Source organism: Convolutriloba macropyga, chromosome 11 (genome assembly GCF_964194025.1).
Source record: "Convolutriloba macropyga chromosome 11, txConMacr16.3, whole genome shotgun sequence".
In the NCBI taxonomy this organism is placed as follows: domain Eukaryota; kingdom Metazoa; phylum Xenacoelomorpha; order Acoela; family Convolutidae; genus Convolutriloba; species Convolutriloba macropyga.
In genome coordinates, this window is record NC_134478.1 from 13,877,017 (window position 1) to 13,889,411 (window position 12,395).

Sequence of the window (12,395 nt, forward strand, 5' to 3'; positions counted from 1 at the left end):
AGAGTTAGATACCATGTTAAATCTACCAAAGCAACACCAAAATTTAAAGTTGGTGATTATGTTAGAAATGCAGATAGACGTAATATCTTCTCTAAGGGATACACTTCTAATTGGAATAGAGAGTTGTTTAAAGTTAAGGATGTTTTTAAAAACACAGCCACCAATGTATCAAATAGAAGATATTAATGGTGAGATAATAGAAGGTAAAAATTACGAACAGGAATTATTAAAATCCGAGTTTGACTTTGAATCTAATAATAAAGTTTTAGAATCATTAAATATAATTCTTTCTGTAAATAAATACAAAGAGGACCAGAAATAGATTTAACCAAGCGAAACATCAATGGCAAAGCATGACCAGAGGTCCATCGAGGATCATCTTAACACTAAGTAAGGCTCGTGGATTATTCCTAGAAGATAATGATAATATTGATATGAAGGATACCTATAAAATTACAGATGTACATTCTCCGATAGATGAAAAAGATGTTGTTAATAAAGAGTATTGTGACAATAACTTATTATCTTCTAATAATAAAATAGATACTTTAAGTGAAAACATAACTGAACTAAGAAAAGGTAAATTTGAAGAAGCTACAATTGGCCGACTAAAAGCAAACAGTATGGGTTTGCCATCATCTACAACCAATGGGGATGGGGATACCGTATGGATTGATGGTGATACAGTTGAACTAGTTTCTCTTAACTCATCTAATATATCCACATTAGCCAATAAATTGACGGAAGTTGAAACTAATATTGTTCATTTTGGCAACAAAGTTTCTGCTGATACCATTTCTAAATATAATGAATTAAAAGTGGAGTTTGACAACAATACGTTTAATCAGCCAATTACTAATATTCAATTAGGTGATGCATGTGTTGATAGATGGAGAGGTTTAAGAGAAAACCATATATTAATGATGAAGATAGTTATAATATATAATAGCTATATTACTAGAAAGTAAGGTAGTAGACAATAAAGAACAAGCAAGACTAGAGATGCATTATGATTTTAAACAAGAAGACATAATGAAAGATATTGAGAGTTATTTTACTAAAGAAAATGACCAATCCAACAGCACCGAGTGAGAGATTACTATATCCCAACTTGTCAACCGTTAATGAACAATACGTAAACGATAAAACCCTAGCTAATAATAAAATTAACAACAATATTAACATTATAAAAGATATTAGAAATTATTATGAAACTGAAGTTAATAACTATAAAAAGAAGTTAAATAGATATAAAAATTATATTAACGTAGCTGAGATAACAGAAATACTATTATCATCAATTGCAACAACAACATCAGTTGCATTAACAGGTATAGGATTACCTTATTCTATACCAACAGCTTTTGCTACAGCAACTGTTTGTGGTTCATTATCAAAAACAATTAATACTAAAATAAGAAATAAAACTATAAAGTATTCACAAATGTATGTTTTAGGTAAACAGTTTAGCGACAAGTTTAATAAACTATATACTAAATCAATGAATGATAATAAAATAGATAATGATGGAAATAATGAATTTGTCAAGGTATATGAAGAATATAAGAAGAACAAGAAAAATAAGTTAAGTGTTTTTTTTAGATTAAAGCTATTAGTGCTTAGTAATAACAATGTTTTTAGTAATAATATTAGTATTAATATTTATAGATAGATATAGAGTTTTAACTGAAACTATAGTCTTAGTCTTAGCCATAACTAAATTATCTTTTCTTTGTACCTAAGTATCACCCTCTTCCTTTTTGTACTACCTTTATACCTTCACCAGTAGTTGCAAATTTAATTAAATCAGATGTGGCTGATAAAGCAGCTCTAGGGTTTCTAGATGCAGTTGCACTTCCTATTTCACTTGCTATTTTTAATGCTCTTACTGGATCATTTGCAACTTTCTTTCCAAAGTTAACCGTAGCTCTACCAACACTTTTAAAATCTTTCAATCCCTCTGCTTCTATTGTTGCATCACTGACAGTCATTGACTTATTTCTCTTAGACTTAACAAAATTACCCTTTAACATCTTAGTACCTTTTGAAGTAATTAAACCTCTTATGTTATTAGTACACCTATGATGTCTACCACCAACGCAATATGGTTTAGATTTGAACTTATTTAAAAGACTCATTTCTATACATAAAAAAATCGAAGTTAAAAAAGTATAATCCCTTTGTTGTTAAACCAAACCCTAAGACTACGAGTTCCACCTGCGAGCGAAGCTCGAAGACTAATCCTAAGACAAAGCTTGAAGCTAAGGGCCTATGGCGTAGCATCGGTGAAACCGGTTCCCGGATGGACGGAGTCCTAGCTCAAGAGAATGAAAAGAAATTAGATATTATTTAAGCTAGGGGCTTTGTTAAGACTAGTAGGAAATAGTTTAGAGCTATGTTAGCTTCGCCCATGTTTCACCATAACAATGTCTATAATTATAACAATCACTATAACAATGACCATGACTATAAATAGGCCTAAGATATAATATCAACCATCTTATTACCATTACTATTAACACTAATAACCTTTCTAGTTAATACTAATGCATGACATATAACATCGGCAACTGCAGCACTAAATTCAAAATTAAGTTGTATTGGTTGTGGACCTATATGATCACTTTGATATCTAGTATCGAATACATATATTCTATAATTACTTTTGATTGTTCTATGATTTATATATGGTTTTATATTATGTCGTAGCCAATTATAATCTTTATTAAAGCTAACAATCTCTTTAAAAACCTCATTATAATTATTGATACCATTATTAGTATTCATTCCATCCTCGGGATAAAACTCACTACCAACCTTACAATAACAATCAGTAACATTCATTATATGAAATGTACTTGCATCATGAATTCGCTCATTAACATAATTGTTTTCAAAACCATTTATTATATTTTGCGGCCTTTCCATCCCACTTTCCATACCAAGATCAAACAAGAAGTTATTAGCATTGGGTACATTCTTATAAAATATATTTCTTTCATAATAGCTTAAGTCTACAATATTCTTTTTACTTAAACACTTTTGCAGAATAATTCTATTGTCATTTCTAGGATCAATACTAGGCACACTCTATGATATATCTCTATTATCTATATTAACATCATTACCAACTGCATCAGCACCAGCATTAACTCTAAATAGAGCTCTATCAATATTGTTTCTTTTTAATATTAGTTTAAATCCTAAACCATGTAAAATCTTTTCTAAATCATTTACAAAACCAAATAGACCACTCTTCTTAATCATCATATACATATGACCTCGTTCTGCAGCAAAATGGTCTCCTTTAAGTTGACTATCTCTATTGCCTTTATCTCTAACAAAACCACTCTCATATTCATGATCAGTAGTAGTTAATAACTTATACATCAATAGATTGGGATGACAATGATCTATATATTCAATAGTCCTAACACCACTAGTTTCACGTTTAACTGAACTAAACAATAGCCTCATACCATAATTAACTAATCTGATATTAGCATTATTAGCAAATACACCACCAGCATCATCTAATACAACAAACTCTATCTCTAGATATGAATCATGTAAATTAAAATGATTCTCTTCTCTATTGAGAATGATATTAATATTGGTATTAACCGTATTCGTTGTTGCTAGATTATATGGTTTTTACTTTTTAATCTTACTTTTGTGTATATCATTATTATAACCATAAATTGTATTCAAATTAAAATCCATTTTTATAATCAGAAAATTTAACTTTAACTATAACTATAATTATAACTATAACTATGACTATAACCAAAGCTGTAGTTATAACTATGAGGCTTCGCCCATGTTTCACCATAATTATAAACTAATATTTGAATATAAAAAAATGACTGAGAACTTTATTCTATATGAACTACAAAGGATACATGAAACTCTAACTAAAACTAAAGAAGCGCATACACTTAACTTTAGAATGATAAAGCCAACAGAAAAATTTAACTTCAGTGAACCTATACTTAACTAATCAAAATTAGGTTTAATTAGATTTTCTGTTTATAATTCGGTGTTTAATGTGAATAGAAGGAACAATCAATTCTTATATGAAGGCGAAGTTTTAGCTGTTATACCGGGTGCATATGAACTAATCGAAATAGCAGAAATATTAAAAGAAGAAACTAATGGTAATGTTATAATAGAACCTAAAAAGAATACAATGAAATGTAAAATGGAAGTATTACAAGGTGTTATTAAATTTGATGTAGAAAACTCGGTAGCATCATTACTAGGATTTGATAAACAAATATATTCAAGAGGTAAGTATACTACAAATAAAATTATTGATATAATGGGTTTCAATACAATTAATATTCATTGCAACATTATATCTAAAGCTAAAGATAATGGTAAGGATACAGATACATTATATACATTTAATCTAACAAAACCACCAGGTTACTTGATAAATATTATACCAACTAATATCTTATATCAAAATGTAACTAAAGATAGAATAGAATATATTGAATTTCATATTAAAGATGAGCATGGATGACCTATAGACTTTAATGGTGATGTATTAAGTTTTACTTTACATCTGGTGTAACAAGCTTGGCAAAGCCACCATCTAGTATAGATATAAACTACAAAACTCTCCGATCCCAATTAATTCTTAGTTTACCATTAAAATTCTTATTTTTAGTTATATCAATGACAATGTAATTATAAGGCTCTTTCCATGTCTTATTACATATATTAGCAAAATCATTATAACTAAGTTCAACATTATTAAAGAAATCTTGATATATAGATATGAGGACTTTACCTCTTTGTTCAAACAAAATAAATAGATTACAATTCTCGCTAACACTCTGTCTATCTATTGTGAATAGATTTTGATTAAGATGTATCATATTACAATTATTATGTCCACCCCTGCAAAAGTATTCATTAACAACTGGTTCTTTGGCTCTAACATCATCGAATATCATTAGTTTCTTTAAGTCTTTTGGTAGTTGATCGGGAGGGGTAAATCTTTTATGTCTTTAACAAATTCAACATCTGCTTTATCGTCAACAGAGTTGCGACTTCTTCGATTATAACTCTCTACACCTTCATATTGATCACCAGTAGGACCAATGATGTATAGCTTATCAAAGTATATTCTAGCCAGAATTATTTTTTTTAATAAGAATGTCTTACCACATTCACTGGGACCAGATATTTTACAACTAAAGTTCTCTGGGAGTGTAGCTTCAGTAATTATATTATCATCATTTAGCCATGATTGTAGATTTTCATTTATGTTTACAGAGATATTGTTACTAGGACGTTCTTTGTTGTTAGGTTTACCCCTTTGATATATTTCATCAAATAGATATATAAAACTGTCATTAACATTATCATTATCATTAATATTATCAAACATTATCATTATCAATAACATTATCATTAACATTATCATTATCATTAACATTATCATTATCATTAACATTATCATTAACATTAACATTATTGAGATACCGGCTCCACTCGGAACACCTAAAACTTCACTAATGTAACCAAGCTTATAAGTATTAGTATCTTTATTTATAAACTCTTATGTTATATAACTAATTTTATTTGTACATACGTAATTTCCAATAGGAGAGATGTGAGTTGCGAGTAGTTAGTTGTTCATTTTAACGCCTGTCATTTACAGATTCAAACAAACCCCAAGAAATTCCAGGACCATCACGAATGCCAAGTCAACAAACAACGAGCGCCCCCAAACGGACACGATCAGACTTCGAGTCCAGTAACAAACCCAAAAAGAGGAATTACAAGAAGGAAACAACAAACACAAAATGGTCAAAAGAGAAAGTAATAAAATTAGCAATAAAAAATCAAAGGGAGCAACAACACTCAAAAGAAAGCAAAAAAACAAAAAGAACAAACAGAGCACTCCAGTCCAAAGCTTTAACGAAAAAGCTAAGCAAGCAGCACTAAGACAATCACTGACTGCCTCCGCACGGAGACTCCAATCGGTAACATCGGACACGGACACAAACAGGTCTTTTCTTATCTTCAACACACCCACTCCTCAACCACCTTCGATCCAAATATTTAACGTCGAGACTGACCTACCAAGAAATGCTCCTTTCGAAATCATAGCAAGCAACGATCCCACTGATTTCATGGAAACAAGCTCAATGAGTCCTCAAACTCAAAGACCCCAACTAATTGCAACATCGTCATTGGGCAACAACACTCCAAGTAACAACGACCAAGATCTAGAGTTCAATAAGTCCACAAAGAAAATAGACAAAAATGTTGAAAAGATCAACACAATCAACGCCGTAAAGGAACATCCAGAACAAGAAGATACTATCAATAGCCCAGAGCCACAAGTGATTTACTCGGACTCCTCAAACTCTTCGAACGGAGCAGACTACACTCAACCGTCACAATCGGAGCAAGCCCCAAATGGAGACAAGGCCATTGCGGAACTACAACAACCAAGTACGTCGAACAAGGACGGGCTACCAAAGCACCTCCAGGTAGAGACAGAAGAGCCCAGCTAGCTCACTGATATACAACACGCCCCCGTCATCGCCCCAACCAGACACTATTTCAGACCTCGACGAGGATGATATTAGAGCACTAAACGTAATCAAATAAATTGGATTTCTCCCGAAGGGGCGGAAGTGAGATACCGGCTCCACTCGGAACACCTAAAACTTCACTAATGTAACCAAGCTTATAAGTATTAGTATCTTTATTTATAAACTCTTATGTTATATAACTAATTTCATTTGTACATACGTAATCTCTAATAGGAGAGATGTGAGTTGCGAGTTGTTAGTTGTTCATTTTTATCGCCTGTCATTTAGCAGGTAGTTGCGTTATATCGCGCTTTCACACTTGTGTAAAGTGCAGACGAAAATAAAGCCGAACAGATACAGTCGGTTCGTGGCCAAGAAACATTCTTGACCTAAACCCTCTTTCAAAGTCAAAAGTTCACATTCAACACTGGAGCATACAAACACACAATTCCTCAGGGATCAACATTTACAATCCACTGTTATATTAGATAGATCATATCTACCTACAGATACTAAAGTATCCGACATAGAATCTCCTCCTCTCGGAGCAGATCTCAGACAGCAACTAGCGCGGGATCACAATTATCATTATTAGCAAAGCTACTTCGTAGATCATTATCATTATCATTAACATTATCATTATCATTAACATTATCATTATGTTTACTACAACCTAAACAAAAACACTCATTATATATTCATGGATATTTACATTGATTAACTAGAATATTCAAAGCATTGTTAATTCTAAATCCTCTATCAATAAGATAGATCATAAATAAACAATAAGCCCCACAATAAGATTCATCATAATGTTGTATTCTCTCATTAGAGCCTAGATCAACATATTCTTCTAAAAATAATGGTGGGGTTTCTACACCAAAACTATCAAAGTAATACACAGGACCACCTTCTCTTCTTATAATTAAAACCCAATGTGTACCATCAGTTGAATGTAGATTAACAATAATGTTGACGTTAGGTTCATTTGTGTTATCTGGAGTTTGATCTCTCATTACAATTTCAATTGGTGTTAGACTTAAATCTTTTTCTATATCTTTTATTCTGATATCACTCATAGCATTATTATCAATATTAAATTTATTATTGAATTCCTCAAAAGTTAGGATAAGCATTTTTAATAGGTATAAAAATGGAGACAGGTAGCACAGTTATGATTTTTATTTTCTTGATTGGAATTTGTTATATAATATATGGTTCAATACCAAGTAAATATACAAAACTAGAAGAAAGCTTTGGTGGATTTATGAATAGGAGTCTAGTTAGATTTGAATATGAAAAGTCACCATTACATACTATTGTTTATGGTGGAACTGGTACAAGCAAAACATATTTTATTAGACAAAATTTAAAATTAAACTTAGATCCGCGAACAGACAACGTCTGTGGTAAACCAAGCGGTTACACCGATCAAAATCAAAACCAACAGCAAGCTAAAAATATAATCATTGTATGCAAAGATGATAGAGATTGGATAGATCATGAGACTGCTCGATTTCATATTGGATTTAATACATGCAATATAATCATGATCACATCAAAAAATAAGTCTAAATTCAAAGATAGTGTAATAGTACTTGATGATATGGGTGATACGTTAAATAGGGATATAGCTTATTATTTCACAGATGGAAGACATTATAATATTCAAATGATTGTAATGTGTCATAAACAAGCCCAAATAATTAATACAGCAAGAATGAGTTGTAATACTATTTATTTAACAACTTATAATGGAGCTGATCTATTTAAAAATTTTAATGAAAAATATAAATGTGAACATAACTTCAATAAAATAATTAGTGAGTTAAATAGTAGCAATTATAATTGTACAGATGGAATGTCAGATGAACTTCGTTATGGTATAATTAAATAAAATAGGAAAGAGAATATTTTTATTATTAATGATAAGAATAGAACTATGATATATGATTCGAGAGTTGGTTTCCTTGATTTAAAAGCTCTTAGTTTAAAAGATAAATTAGAAAGTGAAGACAAAAATAAACTTATGGCATATATGAAACCACTCATGATAAATGCTACAGATAGAAATACTACTGATCATGATAATTATCAGTTCTACTTTAATGAACTTCTTATATTAAAAGGTATTAAAATACAGAATGATGTTTTAACACAAGAAAAAATTAAAGCTGATGGTTTTAGATTAAAATCAACTATTTTAGGAATTATAAGTCGGGGTTTTATGATATATAATTATATTTATCCTGATATGATAGTCAAAAATGCTGGACTTGTATCGATGGGTGCAGGTAGTATGTTAAGTAGAGCAAGTATATTAGTTAGTTATGGTTATGGTGAAGATCTGCAAAGCCTGTTGGAGAACCATGAGCAAAGCTCGTTTGCAGATGATTTACAAAGTAGCTTTGCTAATACAATAGAAACGATACAAGAAGAATATATAGATGAAGAGAAGGGAACTTTAAATAGAAAGGGACAAAAATATTTAAGTAAACTATATGAAAAAAATAAAGAATTTAGAGAAGAAATTATAAATTTTGTTAGAGATAAAAAAGAATTAGACCTTAAAGAGATTTTAGATAGAAGACATAGAACTAAGACATTCAATACGACGGGGAAGGAATATTTAGCTAAGTGTATCCTGTCTAAAGATAATACTACAGATTTAATTGAGATATTGGCTAAATTCGCGGATTTTGACCAATTATAAATGGTTACAAAATGTTTAGAGTGTAAACATAAATGTGGACTCCCTTTTAATTTAGCTTTTGATTATTCAATATTTATTGAAGATAAAATTGGTAAATTTGAATATGGTGATAAAACATTAAGTGGTATTTGTATCAAGGAACTTGCTCAACAAAGTTGTTTTGCAAATTCGCCGATGAAAACTGATTGTTCTTTTAAAGATGAATCTGGATATAACTCTAGCTCTAGTATTAACTCCAACTCTAGCTCTAACTCTAGCTCTAGTTCTAGCATTAACTCTAACTATAGCTCTAACTCTAACTTTAACACCAAAGTCTTAACTAGAAGTTGTAATAAATGTAATTCTGTAAAACCACTAACTGATTTTGATGAGAGTAAGAAATACTTGTAGAAATTGTACTTCAGCTAAAGTTAATTGTCTATTTCGTCCTTCTGTTGTGAGATATGATGGAATAAGAGCTCATGTAAAGAAACAACATCCAGATGTAGAATTACCTAAATGATTTACTAGAAATTTAACCCCTCAAAGAGATATTAACCAATCTGGGGAAGGTTGTTCGTGTAAATATTATAATCTTGTATCTTTTTTATTAATAATGTAATAAATATAGAAAAAGTAAAAGAGAATATAAATTTATTGAAGAGTATAGATAAATTAAATTAAAAAATTTAGAACAATAAAATAAAAATTTATTTAAAATTTTAAATAATTTTAAATGTTTTCTAAAAAGAGGGATTTCACTCTTTAAGCGCGATAAATAGTAATTTTGTACTGGGGCATCACTCGGATAGGGGCGATTTAGCTCTTAAAGAGTGATTCGCTTTTAAAAGAGGGATTTCGCTCTTATTTTGAAATTTGCTTTATTTTTTTAAATACATTATTAAATTTTGCTATTACTTTGGGTTCTAGCTTAATTATGACTTAACCAAGTAGTAAATAAATAACAAGGATCTTAATATTATATAAATATTAGCTACACTTAAAATTTATAAAAGAGATAAGCTGGTTTTTTGTTCAAGTTATACTGAAAAACCTTAATCACTGTGTTTCCACCGATCTCAATTTTTTGACTGTATACCCATCACAGTGTGTCCCATATACAGTCTCACAGCAGGGATCATCCTCTTTAAGAACTATGAATTTGGTTTGTTTTATCTCACTTAGTTTCATAGTAATTCATCAGAGCCGGGGACGTTCACTGGAGTCAGTGAGGAAGGAACCCCAAACCTTTCGTTTGCTAAAGCAACTTAACTAGACTCGATGATTTAACCACTACGCCAAGTGAGACAGAAAGTTTTAGTTTTAGATTGAATAAATATTGATTGCGGAACATTTGATAATTATGATTTTAATATTTCTTTCAATTTTTGTTCAAGTTTTCTTTTTTGTTCAAGTTTTTTTCGCAAGTTTGTTTACGTGCTTTACACGGTCTCTCTAGTTACACTAGTATCTGGGATACGTCCACCGGAGTCAGTGGGGATAGAACCCGAACTATCCGTCTGATAATGGACAATTACCAGCTTAACTCTGTACTAGTGGATTGCACTAAGTGAGACAAGAAATGATAGATTTTGAGTGAATATAAAGGTAATATGTAGTAGTGGATAAAACAAGGAAACCAACAAGCAGTAAAATTTGGCCCGATTCGACATGCGCGATTAGCGTTTGGAGAAAGGCTGGTTTGCTGGTGGTTGGTTTCCTTGTTTTATCCACTACTTCATGACCATTCCAATATTTCTTCAAACTGAAGAAAACAGCTTGTCAACCTTCCTTTCAATTTAGCTCCATTTTCAACCTTTTGCTGTAGAAGGTTCAATAATTGATATGCACTGAACGCAAGAACCGATGTCTAACTTTGAAATATTTACATACTAATGGTTTTATGCTAGATATTTATGCAAAAACTGTTGTCAATGTTGCGAATTGTCAGACTAAAATTACGCGAAATTGTAAACTTCAGGTCACCACGGCAACTTCTGCAGGCAAAATTTATTTTCTAAAATCATTTAATAGAATAAAATTTATTGTCTAGAATTTCGGCAAAAAATGGATACATTTTTTGCTAATTTAAAGTGATACTATTTATATGGCAAAATGCTCTTAACTACGTAACCCGTTAACTATATAACCCAGTTACTTTAACAGGGGGGGGGGGGTTCAATAAGATATCTGAACTCCTGCAATAAATTATAATCTGTGTTAAAATAATAAACATTGTTAAAATTTGATCCAAAAGAGCTCTAGGGAAAACTCGAATTCTAATTTTTATAAAACCTCATGAAAAAGTAAATAAAAAAAGACAAATCATCTATAGATAAAATATCTTTGCCTTAGGAAAAGCAAAAAAGTTTTTTTCTAACTAATCAGTTAAACAAATTACCGACAGATTTCGAAATTGTTTTCTTCGATTTTGAGAGTTTTTTCATGACAAAGATTTTGTTCGAGTGCTTCGATTTTTTCGGACTTTCATTGTTATCAGATCTCAAAGTTTCTGCTCTCAAAGTATTCGATCTTTTATCGCAACTCAATTCATGGAGTTGCGACATATTGTCAATTTGGTCCGAGCTTTGTGGATAATACAAAGTACAACTCTCACTTTGGCGGTCGCCCCGATTCTCGTCAACGAAGTTGTTATCCGAGGAAACTCTCTGCAACGTTGGGTAACTCACACGATGTTCATCAGATTGATGCGCTGAATCTCGAGGAATCGTGTCAACCGATAACGCTTCTGTTCTTGACGAGTTCCCGACGTTTGTCGAGATCTCGATGACTTCCGAGTTTACATTAGACGTTGAGAGCGATTGCCGAGACGCGGGTCTGGGCTCGATATCAACATGCAGAAAGGGAGAAATCGGACTTTCCGGACTTTCTGGAACAGGTTTCCAATTTTGGTCAAATTTGAGAACTTTTCTAACCGATGGCTTTGGCGCTACAGACGGTGGCGCAGAAGATAATAGTGGGACCCTCAAACGGATCGTACTTTTTCGGTTTCTTTTTTGTATGTCTGGGTATTCTACAACCGGGGATTCTGACCCCTGAGCATGTTTTTCTGGATCTATTTTGGTTTTCGTTTCATTCCCTTCCGAGTTTTGGTCGTCTTCATCTTCGCTTCCGATGTCGCACTC